Genomic DNA, 27,080 nt, shown 5'->3' with positions numbered 1-27,080 from the left:
TAAGTTTCCACTTCAACCCTCTGTCTAGCTTTGTGGAAACCTGCTTTTGTAAGTTGCGTTTTATTTTGCCAATCTTAGGATACCCAATTTCTTATCTTTGGTGTCTGGTTCATTTCAGAGCAATTGCAAGCAAGAGTTGCCCCTGCTCCTTACTTAGCATTTAAGAAATCGATCCTAAACCAAATAGAGGGGGTAGTAGAAGCCTTCTTAATCCTTAATCTTTTTATCTTCTTATTTCTACCATTCCTACCCTCATTTAAGACAGTTGTTCTTTAGAAGTCCTTCTTTCCATAGATGACAGAGCTACCCCATTCTATCGTATTTACACAGGCTAAAACTTTAGAGACATTGTTGATTCTGCCCTTTACTTTGTTTTTAAATTTAATTCATGGCTTCACAGTTTAAATTTTAAGTTAACTTTCTTACCTATGATTGCTTTCATGTTTTTATGCCCATGAGAGTCTTGTTATAATACAAACCTGCAGTACATTCTGCATGAGAAATTTTAATTAGTTGCCAATGCAGTCTGCATACTGCTAAAAATAACCGTATTAAAGTACCTGATGGTTTATTTTCTAGGGCTAACTAGATCACAATAGATTTAAATACAATTTCTTTTTTTTTTTAATTTTATTTTATTTTTAAATTTTATATAACTGTATTAGTTTTGCCAAATATCAAAATGAATCCGCCACAGGTATACATGTGTTCCCCATCCTGAACCCTCCTCCCTCCTCCCTCCCCATTCCATCCCTCTGGGTCGTCCCAGTGCACCAGCCCCAAGCATCCAGTATCGTGCATCGAACCTGGACTGGCAACTCGTTTCATACATGATATTTTACATGTTTCAATGCCATTCTCCCAAATCTTCCCACCCTCTCCCTCTCCCACAGAGTCCATAAGACTGTTCTATACATCAGTGTCTGTTTTGCTGTCTCGTACACAGGGTTATTGTTACCATCTTTCTAAATTCCATATATATGCGTTAGTATACTGTATTGGTGTTTTTCTTTCTGGCTTACTTCACTCTGTATAATAGGCTCCAGTTTCATCCACCTCATTAGAACTGATTCAAATGTATTCTTTTTAATGGCTGAATAATACTCCATTGTGTATATGTACCACCGCTTTCTTATTCATTCATCTGCCAGTGGACATCTAGGTTGCTTCCATGTCCTGGCTATTATAAACAGTGCTGCGATGAACACTGGGGTACTCGTGTCTCTTTCCCTTCTGGTTTCCTCAGTGTATATGCCCAGCAGTGGGATTGCTGGATCATAAGACAGTTCTATTTCCAGTTTTTTAAGGAATCGCCACACTGTTCTCCATAGTGGCTGTACTAGTTTGCATTCCCACCAACAGTGTAAGAGGGTTCCCTTTTCTCCACACCCTCTCCAGCATTTATTACTTGTAGACTTTTGGATCGCAGCCATTCTGACTCATGTGAAATGGTACCTCATAGTGGTTTTGATTTGCATTTCTCTGATAAGGAGTGATGTTGAGCATCTTTTCATGTGTTTGTTAGCCATCTGTATGTCTTCTTTGGAGAAATGTCTATTTAGTTCTTTGGCTCATTTTTTGATTGGGTCATTTATTTTTCTGGAGTTGAGCTGTAGGAGTTGCTTGTATATTCTCGAGATTAGTTGTTTGTCAGTTGCTTCATTTGCTATTATCTTCTCCCATTCTGAAGGCTGTCTTTTCACCTTGCTAATAGTTTCCTTTGATGTGCAGAAGCTTTTAAGGTTAATTAGGTCCCATTTGTTTATTTTTGCTTTTATTTCCAATATTCTGGGAGGTGGGTCATAGAGGATCCTGCTGTGATATATGTCAGAGAGTGTTTTGCCTATGTTCTCCTCTAGGAGTTTTATAGTTTCTGGTCTTACGTTTAGATCTTTAATCCATTTTGAGTTTATTTTTGTGTATGGTGTTAGAAAGTGTTCTAGTTTCATTCTTTTACAAGTGGTTGACCAGAGTTCCCAGCACCACTTGTTAAAGAGATTGTCTTTAATCCATTGTATATTCTTGCCTCCTTTGTCAAAGATAAGGTGTCCATATGTGCGTGGATTGATCTCTGGGCTTTCTATTTTGTTCCATTGATCTATATTTCTGTCTTTGTGCCAGTACCATACTGTCTTGATAACTGTGGCTTTGTAGTAGAGCCTGAAGTCAGGTAGGTTGATTCCTCCAGTTCCATTCTTCTTTCTCAAGATCGCTTTGGCTATTCGAGGTTTTTTGTTTTTCCATACAAATTGTGAAATTATTTGTTCTAGCTCTGTGAAGAATGCTGTTGGTAGCTTGATAGGGATTGCATTAAATCTATAGATTGCTTTGGGTAGTATACTCATTTTCACTATATTGATTCTTCCAATCCATGAACATGGTATATTTCTCCATCTGTTAGTGTCCTCTTTGATTTCTTTCACCAGTGTTTTATAGTTTTCTATATATAGGTCTTTAGTTTCTTTAGGTAGATATATTCCTAAGTATTTTATTCTTTCCGTTGCAATGGTGAATGGAATTGTTTCCTTAATTTCTCTTTCTGTTTTCTCATTATTAGTGTATAGGAATGCAAGGGATTTCTGTGTGTTGATTTTATATCCTGCAACTTTACTATAGTCATTGATTAGTTCTAGTAATTTTCTGGTGGAGTCTTTAGGGTTTTCTATGTAGAGGATCATGTCATCTGCAAACAGTGAGAGCTTTACTTCTTCTTTTCCAATTTGGATTCCTTTTATTTCTTTTTCTGCTCTGATTGCTGTGGCCAAAACTTCCAAAACTATGTTGAATAGTAATGGTGAAAGTGGGCACCCTTGCCTTGTTCCTGACTTTAGAGGAAATGCTTTCAATTTTTCACCATTGAGGATAATGTTTGCTGTGGGTTTGTCATATATAGCTTTGATTATGTTGAGGTATGTTCCTTCTATTCCTGCTTTCTGGAGAGTTTTGATCATAAATGGATGTTGAATTTTGTCAAAGGCTTTCTCTGCATCTATTGAGATAATCATATGGTTTTTATTTTTCAATTTGTTAATGTGGTGTATTACATTGATTGATTTGCGGATATTGAAGAATCCTTGCATCCCTGGGATAAAGCCCACTTGGTCCTGGTGTATGATCTTTTTAATGTGTTGTTGGATTCTGATTGCTAGAATTTTGTTAAGGATTTTTGCATCTATGTTCATCAGTGATATTGGCCTGTAGTTTTCTTTTTTTGTGGGATCTTTGTCAGGTTTTGGCATTAGGGTGATGGTGGCCTCACAGAATGAGTTTGGAAGTTTACCATCCTCTGCAATTTTCTGGAAGAGTTTGAGCAGGATAGGTGTTAGCTCTTCTCTAAATTTTTGGTAGAATTCAGCTGTGAAGCCATCTGGACCTGGGCTTTTGTTTGCTGGAAGATTTTTGATTACAGTTTCAATTTCCGTGCTTGTGATGGGTCTGTTAAGATTTTCTATTTCTTCCTGGTCCAGTTTTGGAAAGTTGTACTTTTCTAAGAATTTGTCCATTTCTTCCTCGTTGTCCATTTTATTGGCATATAATTGCTGATAGTAGTCTCTTATGATCCTTTGTATTTCTGTGTTGTCTGTTGTGATCTCTCCATTTTCATTTCTAATTTTATTGATTTGATTTTTCTCCCTTTGTTTCTTGATGAGTCTGGCTAATGGTTTGTCAATTTTATTTATCCTTTCAAAGAACCAGCTTTTGGTTTTGTTGATTTTTGCTATGGTCTCTTCTGTTTCTTTTGCATTTATTTCTGCTCTAATTTTTAAGATTTATTTCCTTCTACTAACCCTGGGGTTCTTCATTTCTTCCTTTTCTAGTTGCTTTAGGTGTAGAGTTAGGTTATTTATTTGACTTTTTTCTTGTTTCTTGAGGTGTGCCTGTATTGCTATGAACTTTCCCCTTAGGACTGCTTTTACCGTGTCCCACAGGTTTTGGGTTGTTGTGTTTTCATTTTCATTCGTTTCTATGCAAATTTTGATTTCTTTTTTGATTTCTTCTGTGATTTGTTGGTTATTCAGCAGCATGTTGTTCAGCCTCCATATGTTGGATTTTTTAATAGTTTTTCTCCTGTAATTGAGATCTAATCTTACTGCATTGTGGTCAGAAAAGATGCTTGGAATGATTTCTATTTTTTTGAATTTAGCAAGGCTAGCTTTATGGCCCAGGATGTGATCTATCCTGGAGAAGGTTCCATGTGCGCTTGAGAAGAAGGTGAAATTCATTGTTTTGGGATGAAATGTCCTATAGATATCAATTAGGTCTAACTGGTCTATTGTATCGTTTAAAGTTTGTGTTTCCTTGTTAATTTTCTGTTTAGTTGATCTATCCATAGGTGTGAGTGGGGTATTAAAGTCTCCCACTATTATTGTGTTATTGTTAATTTCTTCTTTCATACTTGTTAGCATTTGTCTTACATACTGCGGTGCTCCCGTGTTGGGTGCATATATATTTATAATTGTTATATCTTCTTCTTGGATTGATCCTTTGATCATTATGTAGTGACCATCTTTGTCTCTTTTCACAGTCTTTGTTTTAAAGTCTATTTTATCTGATATGAGTATTGCTACTCCTGCTTTCTTTTGGTCCCTATTTGCATGGAAAATCTTTTTCCAGGCCTTCACTTTCAGTCTGTATGTGTCCCCTGTTTTGAGGTGGGTCTCTTGTAGACAACATATGTAGGGGTCTTGTTTTTTATCCATTCAGCCAGTCTTTGTCTTTTGGTTGGGGCATTCAACCCATTTACGTTTAAGGTAATTACTGATAAGTATGACCCCGTTGCCATTTACTTTATTGTTTTGGGTTCGAATTTATACACAATTTCTGTGTTTCCTGTCTAGAGAATATCCTTTAGTATTTGTTGGAGAGCTGGTTTGGTGGTGCAGAATTCTCTCAGCTTTTGCTTGTCTGAAAAGCTTTTGATTTCTCCTTCATACTTGAATGAGATCCTTGCTGGGTACAATAATCTGGGCTGTAGGTTATTTTCTTTCATCATTTTAAGTATGTCTTGCCATTCCCTCCTGGCTTGAAGAGTTTCTATTGAAAGATCAGCTGTTATCCTTATGGGTATTCCCTTGTGTGTTATTTGTTGTTTTTCCCTTGCTGCTTTTAATATTTGTTCTTTGTGTTTGATCTTTGTTAATTTGATTAATATGTGTCTTGGGGTGTTTCGCCTTGGGTTTATCCTGTTTGGGACTCTCTGGGTTTCTTGGACTTGGGTGATTATTTCCTTCCCCATTTTAGGGAAGTTTTCAACTATTATCTCCTCCAGTATTTTCTCATGGTCTTTCTTTTTGTCTTCTTCTTCTGGGACCCCTATGATTCGAATGTTGTAGCGTTTAATATTGTCCTGGAGGTCTCTGAGATTGTCCTCATTTCTTTTAATTCGTTTTTCTTTTATCCTCTCTGATTCATTTATTTCTACCATTCTATCTTCTAATTCACTAATCCTATCTTCTGCCTCTGTTATTCTACTATTTGTTGCCTCCAGAGTGTTTTTAATTTCACTTATTGCATTATTCATTATATATTGACTCTTTTTTATTTCTTCTAAGTCCTTGTTAAACCTTTCTTGCATCTTCTCAATCCTTGCCTCCAGGCTATTTATCTGTGATTCCATTTTAATTTCAAGATTTTGGATCAATTTCACTATCATTATTCGGAATTCTTTATCAGGTAGATTCCCTATCTCTTCCTCTTTGGTTTGGTTTGGTGGGCATTTATCCTGTTCCTTTATCTGCTGGCTATTCCTCTGTCTCTTCATCTTGTTTAAATTGCTGAGTTTGGGGTGTCCTTTCTGTATTCTGGCAGTTTGTGGAGTTCTCTTTATTGTGGTGTTTCCTCACTGTGTGTGGGTTTGTACAGGTGGCTTGTCAAGGTTTCCTGGTGAGGGAAGCTTGTGTCGATGTTCTGGTGGATGGAGCTGTATTTCTTCTCTCTGGAGTGTAATGAAATGTCCAGTAATGAGTTATGAGATGTCTATGGTTTTGGGGTGACTTTGGGCAGCCTGTATCTTGAAGCTCAGGGCTGTGTTCCTTTGTTGCTGGAGAATTTGCTTGGTATGTCTTTCCCTGGAACTTGTTGGCCCTTGTGTGGTGCTTGGTTTCAGTGTCGGTATGGAGGCGTTTGATGAGCTCCTGTCAATTAATGTTCCTTGGAGTCAGGAGTTCCCTGGAGTCAGGGTTTGGACTTAAGCCTCCTACTTCCAGTTATCGGTCTTAATTTTACAGTAGTTTCAAAACTTCTCCTTCTATACAGCACCACTGATAAAACATCTACGTTAAAGATGAAAAGTTTCTCTACTGTGAGGGTCACTCAGAGAGGTTCACAGCGTTACATGGAGATAAGAAGAGGGAGGAGGGAGTTAGAGGTGACCCAAATGAGATGAGGTGGAATCAATAGTGGAGAGAGTGGGCTAGCCAGTAGTCACTTCCTTATGTGCACTCCACAACTGGACCGCTCAGAGATGTTCACAGAGTTATACAGGGAAGAGAAGAAGGAGGCAGGAGACAGAGGTGGCCAGAAGGATAAAAGGGGGAAATGAAAAGGAGGGAGACAGATCCAGCCAGTAATCAGTTCCTTAAGTGTTCTCCACCGTCTGGAACACACAGAAATTCACAGAGTTGGGTAGAGTAGAGAGGGGTTAGGGAGGAGATACTGGTGACCTGGTAGAGAAAATGGAGAGTCCAAAGGGAGAGAGAGCAGTCAAGCCAGTAATCTCGTACACTAGTGAAAAATGGGTCCTGAAGATTGGGTTCTTAAAGGTACAAAATTGGTAACAAATACATAAAAGCAAAAATTAGAAATCTAGAGTAGAGTTTGGAATTTCAAAAATGCGATGTTAATGAAAAGAAGAAGGAAAAGAAAGAGAGAAAAAACGAACAAAGAAAAACAAACAAGGACGTGAAAATTATAAAGAAAGTACAGGTACAAAATTGATAACTAATACCAAAAAGCAAAAATTAAAAATCTAGAGTAGAGTTTGGAATTTCAAAAATACAACGTTAAAAAAAAAAAAAAAGAAGAAGAAGAAAAATAAAGAGAGAAAACAAACAAACCAACAAAAACAATGTCGCAAAAATTATAAAGAAAATACAGGTACAAAATTGATATCAAATACCAAAAAGCATAAATTAAAAATCTTGAGTAGAGTTTGGAATTGCAGATATACGATATTATATAAAAGAAGAAGAGAAAGAAACAGAGGAAAAAAAAAGTCACAGAAATTATGAAAAAAACTATAGGTACAAAATTGATAACATATATCAAAAGGCTAAAATTAAAAATCTAGAGTAGAGTTTGGAATTTCAAAAATACAATGTTAAAGAAAAGAAGAAAAAGAAAAAAGAAAAAAAAAAAACACGGTCAAAAAATTATAAAATATATATATGAAGTTTGCTGAAGAAGAAAAGAAAAAAAAATAGGGTCTTTTTTTTTTTTTTTTGCAAAGTAATAGTTATAAAAGTGAAAATTAAAGGACAATAGAGGACTTAAAAAAATTTTTTTTTAATTAAAAAAAAAAAAGAAAGAAAGATTGATCGTAAAAATAGTGAAAATATATCTAGGTCTTTCTCTGGTTTTGTTGTGAGTATTGTGGGTTCAGTTCATTTTTGGCAGTTCCTTAGTCCGACTTATATTTCTCAAGATCTATAGGCCCCTTCCTATGTAATCCGTAGTAACCACAGGGTTTTAATCTATGGCCTGTAGCTTCCAAGGCGTTTCCCTCTGTTATAGCTTCTTCTGTTTGCTGGTCTCTTCAGTGTCTGGTTCCCGCCCTGACACAAAGGGGATGGTTGAGGACACTATTTTTTTTTTTTTTTTTTTAATTTAGGCTCACTTGTTCAGCCGCGCTGTGGGGAGGGAGGGAGGGATGCTGCAAACAGATATCTAACACTGGCGTGCGCTCACAGTGCCTCAGCCACACTGGGTCTGCCCCCGCTCACGGCGCGTGTAGCCTCCCTGCCCACACTGCTCGGGCTCTAGGTTGTTCCGCCGGGAACAATCAGAGGCCAGCCCTGGGCTGAGCTCCCAGGTCCAAGCCGCTCAGGTTCAGGCACTCGGGTAGTCCTCAGAGGCGCAGACTCGGTTGGGCCTGAGTTTTGTGCTCTTCCCAGATCTGAGCAGCTCAGGTCATGTGTTTGGGGGGCGCCAATGCTGCGACTTATCGCCTCCCCGCCACTCGGTTATCTGGGTGTAAAACTGGCACATCTTCTCAGGCAGATGTTGACTGTCCCCCCAAGAAGTTTTAGTTAGCAAAGAAGCCTGCTTACAGTTTTATAGATAGTGTCTCTCTTGGGCTGCGATTGCCCCCTTACGGCTCTGGCTGCCTGTCACCAGAGGGGGAAGGTCTGCAACCGGCTATCTCTGTTCAGTCCTTTGTTCTGTGCGCGGGCCTGGCGGTGTCTTAGGTTAGGGCTGGCTTTTCGCGTGGTAGATATCCCACAGTCTGGTTTGCTAGCCCAAATTATTTCGCTCAGATAGCGCTCAGGACATTCGGCCCGATTCTTACTCTAAGGGACACAGCCCGCGCCGCACTTCCCTGCCCAGCCCCTGCTTGCTAATGCCATGTGCAGGCGTCTGCGCTGCTTCTCCGCTGGGGGAGTTACCGTAGGGCTCACAATCCGCGATTTTTAATTGTTTATTTTTTTTTTTCCCCTCCCTTTTATGTTGCCCTCTGTGCTTCCAAAGCTCGGCACAGATTCGGCAGTGAGAGGGTTTCCTGGTGTTTGGAAACTTCTCTCTTTTTAAGACTCCCTTCCCGGGACGGAACTCCGTCCCTCCCTCTTTTGTCTCTTTTTTTGTCTTTTATATTTTTTCCTACCTCCTTTCGAAGAGTTGGGCTGCTTTTCTGGGTGCCTGATGTCCTCTGCTGGCATTCAGAAGTTGTTTTGTGGAATTTACTCGACGTTTAAATGCTCTTTTGATGAATTTGTGGGGGAGAAAGTGTTCTCCCCGTCCTACTCCTCTGCCATCTTGGCTCCTCCCCCCTAAATACAATTTCTTAAACATTCCAATCTTATTATGCTATGATTTCAACCAGCATTTCTGGAGGGATCTTTGATCTTTACCTTGACATCCGCAGTACTAAAGTAAAAATCGAAAACTCTACATTCCCTGAACCTTCCTTTATTTTCATTTTACCTGTATTATTTCCTTTGTGTTTCAGAAGAAAAGTTGTAGCAGTAAAGACATATTCAGTTCAGTTCAGCTCAGTCATGTTCAATCTTTGTTGCTCCATGAGTTGCAGCACGAGAGACTTCCTTGTCCATCACTAACTCCTGGAGCTTGTTCAAATGCATGTCCATTGAGTTGGTGATGCTATGCAACCATCTCATATCCTGTAGTCCCCTTCGACGTATGCCTTCTTTCCCAGCATCAGGGTCTTTTCCCATGAATAAGTTCTTCACATCAAGTGGCCGAAGTATTGGACCTTCAGCTTCAGCATCAGTCCTTTCAATGAATATTCAGGACTGATTTCCTTTGGAATGGACTGCTTGGAACTCCTTGCAGTCCAAGGGACTGTCAAGAGTCTTCTCCAACACCACAGTTCAAAAGCATCAATTCTTTCTCACTCAGCTTTATTTGTGGTCCAACTCTCACATGCATACATGACTACTGGAAAAACCATAGCTTTGACTAGATGAGCCTTTGTCAGCAAAGTAATATCTCTGCTTTTTAATATGCTCTCTAGGTTGGTCATAACTTTTCTTCCAAGGAGCAAGCGTCTTTTAATTTCATGGCTGCAGTCACCATCTCCAGTGATTTTGGAGTCCAAGAAAAGAAAGTCTGTCACTGTTTCTGTTGTTTCCCCATCTATTTACCATGAAGTAATGGGACTGGATGCTGTCATTGCTTTTTGAATGTTGAGTTTTAAGCCAACTTTTTCACAGTGCTCTTTCACTTTAATCAGAGGCTCTTTAGTTCCTATTCACTTTCTGCCTTAAGGGTGGTGTCATCTGTGTATCTGAGATATTTCTCCCACAGTCTTGATTCCAGCTTGTGCTTCATCCAGTCCATCATTTCTCATGATGTACTCTGCACAGAAGTTAAATAAGCAGAGTGACAATATACAGCCTTGACGTACTCCTTTTCCTATGTGGAACCAGTCTGTTGTTCCATGTCCAGTTCTAACTGTTGCTTCCTGACCTGCATACAAATTTCTCAAGAGGCAGGTCAGGTGGTCTGGTATTCCCATTTCTTTCAGAATTTTCCACAGTTTATTGTGATCCACACAGTCAAAGGCTTTGGCATAGTCAATAAAGCAGAAATAGATGTTTTTTTGGAACTCTCTTGTGTGTTCGATGATCCAGCGGATGTTGGCAATTTGATCTCTGGTTCCTCTGCCTTTTCTAAATCCAGCTTGAACATCTGGAAGTTCACAGTTCACATACTGTTGAAGCCTGGCTTGAAGAATTTGAAGCACTATTTTGAAAGTGTGTGAGATGAATGCAATCGTGTGGTAGTTTGAACATTCTTTGACATTGCCCTTCTTTGGGATTGGAATGAACACTGACCTTTTCTAGTCCTGTGGCCACTGCTGAGTTTTCCAAATTTGCTGGTATATTGAGTGCAGCACTTTCACAGCATCATCTTTTAGGATTTGAAATAGCTTAACTGGAGTTTCATCACCTCTACTAGCTTTGTTCGTAGTGAGGCTTCCTAAGGCCCACTTGATTTCCCATTCCAGGATGTCTGGCTCTAGGTCAGTGACCACACAATCATGGTTATCTGGGTCAGTAAGATCTTTTTGTGTATAGTTCTGTGTATTCTTGCCACCTCTTCTTAAAATCTTCTGCTTCTGTTAGGTCGATAACAGTTCTGTCCTTTATTTTGCCCCTCTTTGCATGAAAACTTCCCTTGGTATCTCTAATTTTCTGGAAAAGATCTCTTTTAAAAAATATTTTTATACTCTCAAAATAATTAGCACATAAAACTGAAATGTTCAAATCCATAGCATATGACTAGGCATAACTCTAACACAAATTGTAAGTCTTCTAGGCTGAATAAACCAAAGTTGTATTAATAGGAAAAAGTCTTCTCTGTTTTATTTACAAATTCAATACCATTCCGTTCAAGTTTTCAGCAGGTTTTTAAAATGGAAATTGATAAGGTGATTTAAAAATTTATATGGAAATGAAAATTACCAAGAAAAGTCAAATTACTTATGTTAGTTTTCTGTTGCTACTGTTAAAGCAATCAGTGGCTTAAAACAAAATTCATTTGTTATTTCACCGTTTCTGTAGTTTAGAAGACCAGGCCCAGCTCAGGTGGGTTCTGTAATTTAAAGTCTCATAAGGGTATAATCAGGGTGTCAGCCAGACTACATGCTCCTGTGGAGGACTGACTAGGGTTGGATACGTTTCTAAGGTGATTCATGTTGTTGGCAGAATTCAGTTTCTTGTAGCTGTGAGGCTGAGGTCCCTATTTTCTTGCTTCTCTTAGCCACAGGTGCCTCTCAGCTCCTAGAGATTGCCTGACTGCATGGCTCTCACAATACCTGATAACTTATTTCTTCTACATAATAGTCTTATATAAGGTAATGTAATCATGAGAATGACATTCATTTTTTCTATATAACATAAGCTAATCAAGGGAGCCATTAATCTGTCATATCCTCAGGTCCTGCCCATGCTCATGGAGAGGGTACTGTGCACAGTATGTATTCCAGGGGTTAGGAAACTTAATGGGCCATCTTAAAATTCTATCTGCCACAGTATTCCCTAAGCATAAGAATTAAGCCTAAGGATGTACACAACCAGTCATAAAGGCTAATCATAAAACTGGTTAGTAATGTCTATTATTGGTTCGAGAATACACAGATATAGTAATAGAAGAAAGCTGAGTGACAGGAAACAGACCCACACATATAGAACTGCTATTTGGTTTAAAGAGGAGAATTTAATGGATTGAAGAAAAGATGGTATTTTTAATAAAGAATATTGTGTCAATTGGTTAGTTACCTAGAAAAATCTGAAAACAGAAGCAAATCTTCACCTTCTACCTTATATCATAACACAAAAGTCAATTCCAAATGAATTGGATGTTTAAATGTAAGAATTAAAAACAATAGAATTTATTTAAGATAACATAAAAATATCTTTAGGACCATGAGTTCAGCAAAGATATTTTAAGGAAGGAATAGAAGGCAGTAATCATACAACGTGGATAGGATTCATGAGTTGCTAAGATGTGTCCGAATCCCTGTGACTCTATGGACTGTAGCCCCCAGACTAGTCTGACCATGAGATTTTCCCAGGCAAGAATACTGGAGTAGGTGGCGATTTCCTTCTCCAGGGACTCTTCCTGACCGAGGGATCAATCCTGGGTCTCCTGCATTGAATGCAGATTCTTGACCTACTGAGTCATTAGGGAAGATAAATTTGGCTATTTATTTATATTTGCCACAAGGACCATTAGAAAGTAAAAGCACAATGCACAGAAATAGAAGATATTTTCAATATGTATCAAATAGCTCATACACAATATATCAAGAACTGACTTTTGGAGTGTGACAAAAAAATAAGTAGCCAATAAACATGAAAATTTATTTCACTTAATTTTTAATAATATGCACATTAAACTGACAATGTTACACAACTGCACATCCAAAAGAATGGCTTAAGTTTTCTAAAATCTAATAATTGGCAGTCCTTTTGGTCAATATGTAGAGTAATTAGAAATTTTGTGCATTTCTGTCTGGAACATAATTTGGTAAAACTATTGCAGAAAAAAGCACAATTGTGTCTACAAAAGCTAGTCATGTGCAAATCTTATTAGTCAGGCCTTTACTGTCATATATGCATCAAAAGATATGGAGAATATTCATAGTAGCACAGTTTGAATTTGCCCAATTTGGAAACAGCCCAAATGTATATCAGTAGTAGAACAGGTAAGTAAATTTGGTATATTCATGTAATGGAATGTTAAAGCACAATAAGATGAATCTCATAAATATTGAGCCAGAGAAACCCCGTGCAAAGCATGAGTTACTGATTCAGTTTATATAAAATATAGAAAGAGAAATATCCAGTAACTTGTGATACAAGTCAGGATGGAGACCACTCTTGACAATGGAGGTAAGGAAACTAGGAGGGCCATGCTAGAGCCTTGGTGCTGAGAGGTCTGCTCCAACACAAGTACATGCAAGTTGTGAAAATTCATTGAAGTGTACTGTCATGGTCTATGCATTTCTTGATATATTGTCTTAAAAACATAATCTTCAGCTTTGTAGGGCAATTTTACTTAACTTTTAATTTGCATCGTTTATACACACATCAAAACTCTACAGTTGACTGTGATGTGTGTGTGTGTGTTGGTTGCTCAGCCATGTCTGACTCTCTGCAACCCCATGGACTGTGGCTTGCCAGGCTCCTCTGTCCATGGGATTCTCCAGGCAGGAATACTGGAGTGGATTGCCATTTCCTTCTGACTAGAGAATACATGATGTGACTACTAATTATTCAGTTAAAATTGTGACATTGATAGACCTCTTGTCAGCCTGAACTTTGATGATGATAGTAATTTCAAGCAACTTACTCCATGTTTCCCCAAAGTGCAGTGTATTTGTAGTCACATGGGCACTGTAACATATTAATTTTATTCTTTTTTACCCCAAGATAAAAGCAATATATGCTTGAAAATTTTTCCATGTCAATATATGTAATGCTTTCACACTATTTGCAAATTTTATTTAAATTTCAAAGTTAACTTTGAGCTTAAGATTTTTGTAATTCTGATTTAGTTTGTCCATCAAGTAAGCACATCTCTTGGAAGATATACTTGATGGTTTTGCATCAAATACCCATAAAATATCTTTTTACTGGGCTATGACTTTTTAGAAGTATTCTTTTCTTCTCTATGCTAGTCTGACAGCTGAGAGATTAGGAAAAAGAATTTACAGTCATCCCTTGGTCTCCATCAGGGATTGGTTCCAGGACACCTTGCAGAGACTAAAATCTGCAGTACTTAATCCCCTCAAATAAAATAGTGTAGAATTTGCATATCTTCTCATATACTTTAAACCATTTCTGGTTACTTATGCTATCTAATTGGAGAAGGCAATGACACCCCACTCCAGTTCTCTTGCCTAGAAAATCCCATGGATGGAGGGGTCTGGTAGGCTGCAGTCCATGGGGTCGCTAGAGTTGGACATGACTGAGCGAGTTCACTTTCACTTTTCACTTTCATACATTGGAGAAGGAAATGGCAACCCACTCCAGTGTTCTTGCCTGGAGAATCCCAGGGATGGCGGAGCCTGGTGGGCTGCCATCTATGGGGTCGCACAGAGTCAGACACGACTGAAGCGACTTAGCAGCAGCAGCAGCATGCTATCTAATACAATGTAAATGCTATCACTATCACTGCAGATGGTGATTGCAGCCATGGAAGGAAAGTTATGACCAACCTAGATAACATATTCAAAAACAGAGACATTACTTTGCCAACAAAGGTCCATCTAGTCAAGGCTATGGTTTTTCCAGTGGTCATGTATGGATGTGAGAGTTGGACTGTGAAGAAAGCTGAGCTCCGAAGAAATGATGCTTTTGAACTGTGGTCTTGGAGAAGACTCTTGAGAGTCCCGTGGACTGCAAGGCGATCCAACCAGTCCCATTCTAAAGGAGATCAGTCCTGGGTGTTCATTGGAAGGACTGATCCTAAAGCTGAAACTCCAATACTTTGGCCACCTCGTGCGAAGAGTTGACTCATTGGAAAAGACTCTGATGCTGGGAGGGATTGGGGGCAGGAGGAAAAGTGGATGACAGAGGATGAGATGGCTGGATGGCATCACCGACTCAATGGACATGTGTTTGGGTAAACTCCAGGAGTTGGTGATGGACAGGGAGGCCTGGTGTGCTGTGATTCATGGGGTCGCAAAGAGTCGGGGTCGCAAAGAGTCTGACACGACTGAGCGACTGAACTGGACAGAACTGAAATGCTATGTGAATTGTTGCAGATATGTAGCATGTTCAGATATAGCTCTTGGAACTTTTTGGAGTTTTTCATTTTGTTTTTTGTAATATTTTTGATGTGATGTATCCCATGGATATAGAAGGTCAATTGTATTTTATTTCCGTAATACTTTCTTAGTCCACTTATGTTTATTTCTGTTAATTGGTGAAAAGAAAACTTTGCGTTTCAGTGAACTCATTTTAAGAAACTTTTACCCTGCTTCTGAGAATAAAACTGTCTGCAAGTGTTAATACACTTACAAAGTTCACAAATCATTTATCCAAAATATCTTATAGGAAAGTAAACTGTAACTATGACACTTCCAAATCTTAGAAGAAACAGTGTTTACAATTATTTGCCCTAACACGTAGGCTTAAAGCTTTAGAATAAAATCTTGAAATTTTATAAAAGTCTGTAATGTTCTTATAAAATTATTTCAGATTAAAAAAATAATTTCATCACTTTAAAACACATTAGGCTCTAAATCTATTTTTACTCAAGCATTTTTGAGTAAAGATTTTAAGAAATAGAAAAAAACTTATTTTGTCTGTTTCTGGCCTAACCACAGAAAAAAATCAGTGTGGACAGGAATGTTTTTCAGATAACTGAAGCTTAAGTAAATAATCATCAAAATGTTTCATTTTATTATTGTTTTTGATGTAAGTAAGAGTGAGGGCTTCCCAGGACGCTAGTGGTAAAGAATTTGCCTGCTAAGGCAGGAGACATAAGAGATGCTGGTTCAATCCCAGACTCAGGAAGATTCCCTGGAGGAGGGCATGGCAACCCACTCTAGTATTCTTGCCTGGAGAATCCCATGGACAAAGAAGCCTGGGGGCTGCAGTCCATAGTGCCACAAAGAATTGGGCATGACTGAAGTGACTTAGCAGCAGCCGCAGCAAAGAAGAATGAACTATATCAAAACTCTTCCTGCCTTCTTAGAGACTAGAGAGGAAAACTTGGCCATTTCTAAGAGTCTTTCACACCTCAGACTGCTATAACAAAATTACTATAGGCTGGGTGGTCTAATAAGCAACAGAAGTTTATTTCTCATAGCTCTAAAGGGTGGAAGGAAGTCTAAGATCAGGATGTCAGTACAGTGAGCTGCTCTTCTAGGTTGCAGACTACCAACTTCTTGTGTCCTCACATGGCAGAGTAAGGAGGTAAAGGAAACTCTCATAGGGCATTAATCTCTTTTATGAAGACTCAACCCCATCTAAGCCTAATTACCTTTCAAAGGCCCCACCTCTTGATATCATTAAATCAAATCATGGTATTTCAACATGTCAGTCTTGGGCGGGTGGCACATTCAGTCTATAACACTGACTCTTAAATGAGCCAGTTATTTTCACATGTTATCTAATCTGGCCTCTATTATAATGGACCATAACATGTTTTCTCCATTCTACAGTCTTATTGAACTAAGTATCAGTAATGTAACTTTTTTCAGTTCAGTTCAGTTCAGTCACTCAGTTGTGTCCGACTCTTTGTGACCCCATGAACTGCAGTGCGCCAGGCCTCCCTGTCCATCACCAACTCCTGGAGTCCACCCAAACCCATGTCCATTGAGTTGGTGATGCCATCCAACCATCTCATCCTCTGTCATCTCCCTCTCCTACTGTCCTCAATCTTTCCCAGCACCAGAGTCTTTTCCAGTGAGTCAGCTCTTCGCATCAGGTGGCCAAAGTATTGGAGTTTCAGCTTCAACATCAGTCCCTCCAATCAACATCCAGGACTGATCTCCTTTAGAATGGACTGGTTGGATCTCTTTGCAGTCCAAGGGACTCTCAAGAGTCTTCTCCAACACCACAGTTCAAAAGCATCAATTCTTTGGCGCTCAGCTTTCTTTGTAGTCCAACTCTCACATCCATACATGACCACTGGAAAAACCATAGCTTGACTAGACGGACCATGTTGGCAAAGTAATGTCTCTGCTTTTTAATACGCTGTCTAGGTTGGTCATAACTTTCCTTCCACGGAGTAAGCGTCTTTTAATTTCATGGCTGCAGTCGCCATCTGCAGTGATTTTGGAGCCCAGAAAAATAAAGTCTCACACTTCAAATGTTTCCCCATCTATTTGCCATGAAGTGATGGAACCGGATGCCATGATCTTCGTTTTCTGAATGTTGAGCTTTAAGCCAACTTTTTCACTCTCATCTTTCACTTCATCAAGAGGCTCTTTAGTTCTTCTTCACTTTCTGCCATAAGGGTGGTGTCATCTGCATATCTGAGGTTATTGATATTTCTCCTGGCAATCTTAATTCCAGCTTGTGCTTCCTCCAGCCCTGTGTTTCTCATGATTTTTCGTTTTAGGCTTTTGAAATATGTTTGAGGGAATATTTTAAGTATTCTGTTGTTGTTTTTTTTTTTAAAGATTGTTTTGTTTCAATGTGGACCATTTTTAAAGTCTTTATTGAATTTGTTACAACATTGCTTCCATGTTTTGGTTTTTTGGCTATGAGGTATGTGGGATCTTGGCTCCTTGACCAGGGAATCAAACCTGCACCCCCTGCATTGGAAAACAAAGTCTTAACCACTGGACCACCAGGTATGTCCATAAGTGTTCTTATATTCAATGAAGAAACATTTGTACATGCCTCTTATATGTCAATCACCATACTGAGATTTGGAGATACAAAGATGAATTTAAAGGGACTCCAATCTAAAGAGTACATGGTGATAATGGTCAAGTAAATTTTAATAAAGCTTGTTATCTATAATATAGGCAGACCCTATATACAATGATGATAAGAAGTGGAGACTACTTAAGTGGAAAGAGAAGTCAATTCTTTTGGGTTTGTTTCCCCCTTAGTTTAGTGACATGATACTTTAAAACTCACAAAATCAGTCCATTAAATTGTAATCAATTTTTTAAATAGATGAAATTATGAGATGTATCATGTAGTAAGATTAAGGATTTTTATGTGAAACTTTTTTTATTTTATACCTATATTCAGGCCTATATTCATATATTTGTGTGTGGTTGGTTGGTCTTTAAAATATACATCTTATTGGAAGTCAAAATCAAAAGGGTTTTAAACTTTTTTTCTTCTTTTTGCATTACCAGAATAAGAAATAGCAGATGTAAAACCTAAATTCAAAACTAGACATAAACAAAACATCATATCAGATCAGATCAATCACTCAGTTGTGTCTGACTCTTTGCGACCCCATGAATCGCAGCACGCCAGGCCTCCCTGTCCCTCACCAAGTCCCGGAGTTCACTGAGACTCACATCCATCGAGTCAGTGATGCCATCCAGCCATCTCATCCTCTGTCGTCCCCTTCTCCTCCTGCCTCCAATCCCTCCCAGCATCAGAGTCTTTTCCAATGAGTCAGCTCTTCACATGAGGTGGCCAAAGTACTGGAGTTTCAGCTTTACCATCATTCCTTCCAAAGAAATCCCAGGGCTGATCTCCTTCAGAATGGACTGGTTGGATCTCCTTGTAGTCCAAGGGACTCTCAAGAGTCTTCTCCAACACCACAGTTCAAAAGCATCAATTCTTCAGCGCTCAGCCTTCTTCACAGTCCAACTCTCACATCCATACATGACCACAGGAAAAACCATAGCCTTGACTAGATGAACCTTTTTTGGCAAAGTAATGTCTCTGCTTTTGAATATGCTATCTAGGTTGGTCATAACTTTCCTTCCAAGGAGTAAGTGTCTTTTAATTTCATGGCTGCAGTCACCATCTGTAGTGATTTTGGAGCCCAGAAAAATAAAGTCTCACACTTCAAATGTTTCCCCATCTATTTCCCATGAAGTGATGGGACCAGATGCTATGATCTTCGTTTTCTGAATGTTAAGCTTTAAGCCCACTTTTTCACTCTGCACTTTCACTTTCATCAAGAGGCTTTTGAGTTCCTCTTCACTTTCTGCCATAAGGGTGGTGTCATCTGCATATCTGAGGTGATTGATATTTCTCCCGGCAATCTTGATTCAGGCTTGTGTTTCTTCCAGTCCAGCATTTCTCATGATGTACTCTGCATAGAAGTTAAATAACAGGGTGATAATATACAGCCTTGATGGACTCCTTTTCCTATTTGGAACCAGTCTGTTGTCCATGTCCAGTTCTAACTGTTGCTTCCTGACCTGCATACAAATTTCTCAAGAGGCAGATCAGGTGGTCTGGTATTCCCATCTCTTGAAGAATTTTCCACAGTTTATTGTTATCCACACAGTCAAAGGCTTTGGCATAGTCAATAAAGCAGAAATAGATGCTTTTCTGGAACTCTCTTGCTTTTTCCATGATCCAGCAGATGTTGGCAATTTGATCTCTGGTTCCTCTGCCTTTTCTAAAACCAGCTTGAACATCAGGAAGTTCACGGTTCACATATTGCTGAAGCCTGGCTTGGAGAATTTTGAGCACAACAAAATTTTGGGCATAAACAAAACATAGACATACTCCATTAACTATAGTTTGATTTGTCTGGATTGTAGACTGTGTGTTAGGGAAATAAATGGAGGGAAGATGTATGGAGGAGCCCCATATTATAATGTTTTAAATGCTCTTTAATGAATTAATATTTTGAAATTTGTTTTTTCAATAGCCCATGACATTCCTATTGTGGCCTACTGCCACACTATAGGCCACCCTTTTCTTTGATTATACATGAAGATTAAATTTTAACACTTTTCTTGATATACATAAAGATTAAATTTTAAATCTTAATTTTTATACATGAAGATTAAATTTGAAGTTAAGAGGAAATATTTATTGTTTATATGTTACTCCAGGAACTCAGAAATTTGAGGGCAAGGGCATAAGATTCATTTCTTTTAACTCAGGTGCCCAATCAGATACTCCAAGGTTAAGAAATAACTGCCAGTGAGAATGAACAGAAACTGATCAGGTGGGAAGCACAATCCATAAACTCCAAAGTGGTTTACCTGATGTGAAACAGAATCATTTAGGGGAGGAACAGGAAGAGTGCTTCAGGTTGGTTTAGGAGCTTCAGGAACACATGGGGACTGCAGATGAGAATAGATGACTTGGGATGTCCACATCAAATTTCTTTTGAGCCAGTCTTTGGAAGAATTTGAATAGAATATTATAGTATGAGGATTATATAAAGTCAAAAACAATCCAAGAATTGTATAAGAGGTTGAAAGTAACTAATTGGGCTCTATTTTTGTCTTATTAAATGAATTTTAAATACATTTTTGCTAAATAGGAAGATTATAATTATTGAATCAGATGTTATCATGACAAAAATTTTTCATGTATGCACTGAGCATGTACCCAGAGTTTAGGGCACCTGGAAAAGTTATCTTAGGAGACAGCAAAAGAAGCAACATCAAAGCCAGGAGAAAAGATGAAGTGACCAGGGATGTCCCTAGCCACAGGTATAAGAAATAGCAGCAAGAAAGGATCTGGGGAAGCTATGGAAATGGGACCAATATTCATTCATTAATTTATCAGTCATTTGCAGCACACAGGATGATTATGGAATTTGTTTATCTCAGTATTATTAATATTAGTTAAACCTTAATCTAAAAGAATCTTCAAAGTTGTTTTGTTTTTTAATTACTTCTGCTCAGCACCTGTCTGGATGTAATTACTAAAGCACATTATCATAAGTATCTAATCAAATCCTCCACACTGGAGTACACAATCCATTTCCTCATGAAAACTGCTGTAGTCATTCACTTAGAAATGTTACTGCCTTCTACTAAGCCTGAATTTAAACCATTCTATTCTATTTATTTGAAGGAAGTTCTGTTTTATTGAATTTCAGTGGGTCCACTTAAATCCCCATTGTGTTGTTGGGTTACCTGAAAAAGTAAAATTCCTACATTTTGATGTCTAAGGTCAGCAGTATCTTCTGCACAATTACAACTCAGCCTTGAGCCAGCCATCTGGCATACTCTGTAGATACAAGGAACAACACCTCAATTTGGTTATATTTCTGTTTTATATGGGCTGGAAATATTGCAAAATGGCATATATATACATACATGTGTATATACACAATATATTCTTGTCAATGTCATATTCACAGTCACTTCATAGATTAATAGATACAGAAAACAAAATCTGGGACCTTTATTATATAATAGGTATACATACATATTTTTCTGGCTATCAAATACAAAATTTTCTTTGGCTCATACTGCATATTTTTAATGCATTTGAAGTATTCATTTCATGTTGGATACAGATGCATAGATTTATATCAATTCACTTTATCATCCTTCTTAATTCAGACCCCATACTTTTGTTTTTAATCTCCCGTATCAATAACTTTCCTTCTCTTCATTAAAACACATTATCACAAATAAAATACTTAAATTGCCAGTCCTCCATCTTTATATTTATATACAAATGTGCATACAAGTAAGTAATAATGTGTATTATATGTGGTTTAAAAATTATGTATATTTAATGCAATGTTCTACTGCAACTTTTTCATCTAATTTTTGAGGTAACCCATGCCGAAAAAAGGGCTTCCCTAGTGGTAAAGAACCTGTCTGCCAGTGCAGGAGACGTAACAGACATGGGTTCAATCCCTGGGTTAGAATGATCCCCTGGAGGAGGGCATAGCAACCTACTCTGGTATTCTTTCCTGGAGAATCCCATGGACAGAGGAGCCTGGCAGGTTACAGTCCATAGGGTCACAAAAGAGTCAGATAATGAGGCGACTTAAGACATGATGAAAAAAATCAATAGATTTTGAGATCTGTTTCTTTAATTACATAGTATTATGGCTTGTGTCATGCCCCATTTTATCTATCCACTGACCAAACTGAAGCATGTTAAGCTGTTTCTGAGGATGCCACAATGAACAACTTCACCCCTATCTCCATGTGTGTGTATATATATACAGATTTCCCTAGGATGTAAATCTGAGTATTGCTTGGCTATAAAGGTAAATGTTCCCTTTACTTATATTATCAAATTGTTCTTTAATACTTTGTGGTATATACCTTTACCGGCAGCATATTTGGGTTTCTCTTTTCCTCATACCCTCAAACTTTGGTGCAGTTGCACTTTCAAATTTGCCAGTCTAGTGGATGAAAAATGTTTTCTCCTTGTTTCAGTTTGCATTTCCTTGAGTACTCCTGACACTGAGTGGCATCTTTATGTTTCACCTAGGAATTGCCTCCTTATAGCCTCTGCACATATTTTCTGTAGTTATCATTTTCGTTTTTTTTTTTTTTTAAGAAAGCTTTTTAGAATTTCTTTTTTTTTTTTTTTGGAAAATAACTTTGTGTGTTTAAAGCTCTTTTATTATGTTTAAACCATTTTCTGTATATATATATATATATATATATATATATATATGTATTTGTATATTCATGTTGTTTTGTTTGGGCTTCCCTGGTGGCTCAGACAGTAAAGCGTCTGCCTGCAATGCGGGAGACCCAGGTTCTTTTTCTCTCACTACTAATCTTTTCTTACATGTTTTCAAACATAAAGTGGTTTATTTATCTATGGTACTTTTTCTGTCTTCCGTAGTTAATCAAATTAGCTCTTTTGTTTTTCTTTATCCCTTTAAAATTTCCTGATAGGCAAATTTTAATTTGTTCTAGCAGATTTTGTTTTGGGGTGTTTTCACTGGAGTTCTTTTCCAAAACTTCCATAGATTTCCTCTATATCCTTAGAGTATTAAGGAGTGAGTGTGTGAAATATCAGAGAAGGCAATGGCACCCCACTCCAGTACTCTTGCCTGGAGAATCCCATGGACGGAGGAGACTGGTAGGCTACAGTCCATGGGGTCGCTAAGAGTCAGACATGACTGAACGACTTCACTTTCACTTTTCACTTTCATGCATTGGAGAAGGAAATGGCAACCTGCTCCAGTATTCTTGCCTGGAGAATCCCAGGGACAGAGGAGCCTGGTGGGCTGCCATCTATGGGGTCGCACAGAGTCAGACATGACTGAAGCAACTTAGCAGCAGCAGCAGTGTGAAATATGGGTTGGTTTTCTCTTCTGTCTATGGGATTATGAAAATTGTCTTTCTACTACTGATTTCTAATTACATTGCATTGTAAAGTAAGAATTTATCCTGTAAAATTAAAATTTTTAGTATTTATTCAGATAGCCAATTTTCTGTAATATGTGGGTAATGTTTCATAATATTTTTATTATGTGATAAATATTTTTTATTTCCTATTCCTTGGGTATAAATTCTTTGAAATAGCAAGATCAAAGGTATGTAACTATATCATTTCTAATGTTGATCTGCTTTATATGTTAACTTATGCAACAAATATGTTAATTATGAAGCTAATCATTGTCCCTTTTATTGGCACTTCCGCTGCTACTTCTCATCCTATTTCTTCTTCTCTCTTGTTTGGTTAATATTTATCTGATACATATTTTTCTATTGTTTTATTTCCAAATTCTAAAGACAAATATTATTTCTATTCTGTCCCTTAGCATATTTTTGTGTCAGTGCTTATTTATAATATTTCTCTTCCTTTTGCTATTTTCTACCTCTAACCCTTCTCTTCTGTCTTCCCCAGCACAGCTTCAAAATTTTAACCTTTGGCCTATTGGTTCTGGACTTTTATGGGAGAATGCTATTGTTATGGATAGGCAATAAAAAATTCAGTTTCTTACTTTATATGTCTTAATTTTCCTCCTGGATATATATATATATATATGTTTTTTTTTTTTGCTTCTTGGATAGCATTTAATAATCATTTCAGAGAGGGTCTCTGGGTGATAAGCTTTCTGAGTCATTTATATGTCTGAAAATAACCACTATTTAAATATTCAGTTCAGTTCAGTCGCTCAGTCGTGTCCAACTCTTTTTGACCCCATGAATCGCAGCACGCCAGGCCTCCCTGTCCATCACCAACTCCTGGAGTTCACTCAGACTCACGTCCATTGAGTCAGTGATGCCATCCAGCCATCTCATCCTCTGTCATCCCCTTCTCCTCCTGCCCCCAATCCCTCCCAGCATCAGAGTCTTTTCCAATGAGTCAACTCTTCACATGAGGTGGCCAAAGTACTGGAGTTTCAGCTTTACCATCATTCCTTCCAAAGAAATCCCAGGGCTGATCTCCTTCAGAATGGACTGGTCGGATCGCCTTGTAGTCCAAGGGACTCTCAGGAGTCTTCTCCAACATCACAGTTCAAAAGCATCAATTCTTTGGCGCTCAGCCTTCTTCACAGTCCAACTCTCACATCCATACATGACCACAGGAAAAACCATAGCTTTGACTAGACGGACCTTTGTTGGCAAAGTAATGTCTCTGCTTTTGAATATGCTATCTGGGTTGGTCATAATTTTTCTTCCAAGGAGTAAGCGTCTTTTAATTTCATGGCTGCAGTCACCATCTGTAGTGATTTTGGAGCCCAAAAAAATAAAGTCTGGCACTGTTTCCCCATCTATTTCCCATGAAGTGATGGGACCGGATGCCGTGATCTTCGTTTTCTGAATGTTGAGCTTTAAGCCAACTTGTTCACTCTCCTCTTTCACTTTCATCAAGAAGCTTTTTAGTTCCTCTTCACTTTCTGCCATAATGGTGGTGTCATCTGCATATCTGAGGTTATTGATATTTCTCCTGGCAATCTTGATTCCAGCTTGTGCTTCTTCCAGCCCAGCATTTCTCTTGATGTACTCTGCATAGAAGTTAAATAAGCAGAGTGACCATATACAGCCTTGACGTACTCCTTTTCCTATTTGTAACCAGTCTATTTTTCATGTCCAGTTCTAACCGTCACTTCCTGACCTGCATACAGGTTTCCCAAGAGGCAGGTCAGGTGGTCTGGTATTCCCATGTCTTTCAGAATTTTCCACAGTTTATTGTGATCCACACAGTCAAAGGCTTTGGCACAGTCAATAAAGCAGAAATAGATGTTTTTCTGGCACTCTCTTGCTTTATTTACTCTACTAGAAATTTACTTTTATTTTCCAAGGTTTTTTTTTTTCCACTTTGTATGCATTGTTTGCCTACAGTATTGTTAAAGATAAATCAGTTATCAATTTTATGCTAATTAACTAGGTTATTTTGTCAGTCTCTGAGATATTTAATAAGCTTCACTTTATCCTTGATTTCAGAAATTTTACTCCCACATAGGTAGAAAAGGTTGCTCTTAATTAATTTTTCGTATACTACCTTGTTCCTTTTAAATATGGACTATGAAAAAACATAGCATACTTTAGTTCTAGGAATCCTGTACTATAAAATTTTCAAAAGTTTCTTACAATTTTTCTTTCTTTCTTTTTGAACCTCCTGTGAATAAGATATTGTGTGTGTGTGTGTGTGTGTGCGTGTGTGTGTGTGTGTGCGTGTGTATGTGGTCACTCTCAGTCGTGTCTGACTCTTTGCATCCCCATGGACTGTAGCTCACCCCATGGACTGTAGGCTCCTCTGTCCATGTAATTTTCTGGGTAAGAATATTGGAGTGGTTTGTCATTTCCTTCTCCAGGGGATCTTCCTGACCCAAGGATCAAACTTGTATCTATTGCATCTCCTGCATTGGCAAGCAGATACTTTACCACTGTACCATCTGGGAAACCCAATAAGATATTATACTTTAACATTTATTCTTTACTTCTATAGTTTTATTTTATATTTTCCATACCTCAATTCATTTCTGCTTTAAACTGGGGAAGTGACTCTCTTTCCTAACTTGCTGATTGAATCTTTGTCTTTACCTATGTGCTGATTGTCTATTTTTTCATTTCCTTTTCATTTCCAATATCTTTGTTTCTTCTGAACAGGCCCTGGGACACTACTGTCACAATGTCTGGACTGCTTCATATTCTACCCTTATCTCTAGTCTGCTTCAGTAATGGTCAAATCAAGATCATGTTATATAAAATTCTAAAGAATAAATAATTTTATTATCCTTTTCCAGCAACATCTTCCAACTTCTTAACTGCCAGTCCCTATGCACCTGTCTCTTGTTTTCACCATTATTTCTTCTAGCTTTTTTCTATCTTTTCATCTTGTCCTCTCTTTCATTCTAGGTATTAGCCTATGATTGAGCTTCACAGACAGAAAGATGTTTTAACACATCTTTTATAGAAACCAACAGGTAAATGTAAAACCTGAAAATTCCCAATAAAATATTTGGTTAAAAAAAAAAGAGCATGTAAAATTTCCTGTTTATAATAGTGGAAAAATTCATATTGATAACTCTTCCATATCATTTGCTTCATATGCTGGTCAGAAACAGTAAAAATCTTTTTTTTTTTCCAGCAGTGGCATTCTTCATTGATCAAAAAACTTAGTTGGTTCTTAGCCTTGTCAGCCAGAATACTCTTCATTTCTGGGTCCACACAACTTTATCAGTGTATTTCTTATTGTCATAATTATGGGGCCTGGGAATTGTCATTGGAATTGTGTAGTAACCATTTAGTCATAGAGATCAGTTCACTCTCTGACAGGATTATAGTATTTTTTTTTTTTTTTATCTTCTAGGGGAACTCTGTGGACTGGTAGCAAAAATTGGAAATCTTGTCTTGTGGAATTGTCGGTGCTAGAGTTAACATAGGTAAGATTTTGCTCATCTTTAAATGTCTTCATTTTTCCATTTTATTTTTTCTATTTCATTTTAAACATTTTGGGGGGCATGTGAGAAAATATATGTATAAAGAATATATGTAATATACTGTATGCATAATATACTTGTCTAAAATTATACTTTTTATATTTTTCAAGTTAATGGATAATACTTTTTTCACATTTTAAATTATATTCATGATTAAAATATGTAGTCTTTCTAAATATGTAAATTTTTTGATCTTTGCTTTTTGGATTATGCTTCCTTGTGGAAAAAAACATATATTATCTGAAATCGTAAATTCTTCCATGATACTGCCTTTGTCCCCTTTTTTATAAACATGATATATGTATTTATATGTCACTTAACATTGCTCAAATCTACATCAATAACATTGGCTTATAATTATTAAAATTAAACTCAAACTTAGTTATGGTTAGTATTATTTTTATTTAATAAAAAGATCATTAAATACTGTATTTATCTCTGAATACAGTTTTGGGAAAAGTTAATAAGCTTTAGTAGGCCTTGTTCTTATTTTTATATCCTTAAAAACTGCAATTTACATTAGGATTTATACTTTTAATTTGAATCTTAGTTAATGTTAATGATCATAGTTTCTTATTTAATAAGAAAAATCATTAAATATACATTTTTCTCTGAGACCACAG

The 27,080-nt window shown here is 37.6% G+C and overlaps 1 long non-coding RNA gene across 2 annotated transcripts in view; it reads left to right on the top strand.

The window, feature by feature from the left end:
- Positions 1-27,080, top strand: part of LOC123330701 — a 73,927-nt gene that overhangs the window by 43,075 nt on the left and 3,772 nt on the right. For both annotated transcript variants that reach the window (XR_006546773.2, XR_006546772.2), the window contains exons 2-3: positions 25,874-25,941; positions 26,328-26,400. This is a non-coding gene — a long non-coding RNA (uncharacterized LOC123330701). The remainder of the gene's footprint in view (positions 1-25,873; positions 25,942-26,327; positions 26,401-27,080) is intronic.

The sequence above is a fragment of the Bubalus bubalis genome, chromosome 20 (genome assembly GCF_019923935.1).
Source record: "Bubalus bubalis isolate 160015118507 breed Murrah chromosome 20, NDDB_SH_1, whole genome shotgun sequence".
In the NCBI taxonomy this organism is placed as follows: domain Eukaryota; kingdom Metazoa; phylum Chordata; class Mammalia; order Artiodactyla; family Bovidae; genus Bubalus; species Bubalus bubalis.
This window is presented reverse-complemented; position numbering and strand designations above follow the sequence as displayed.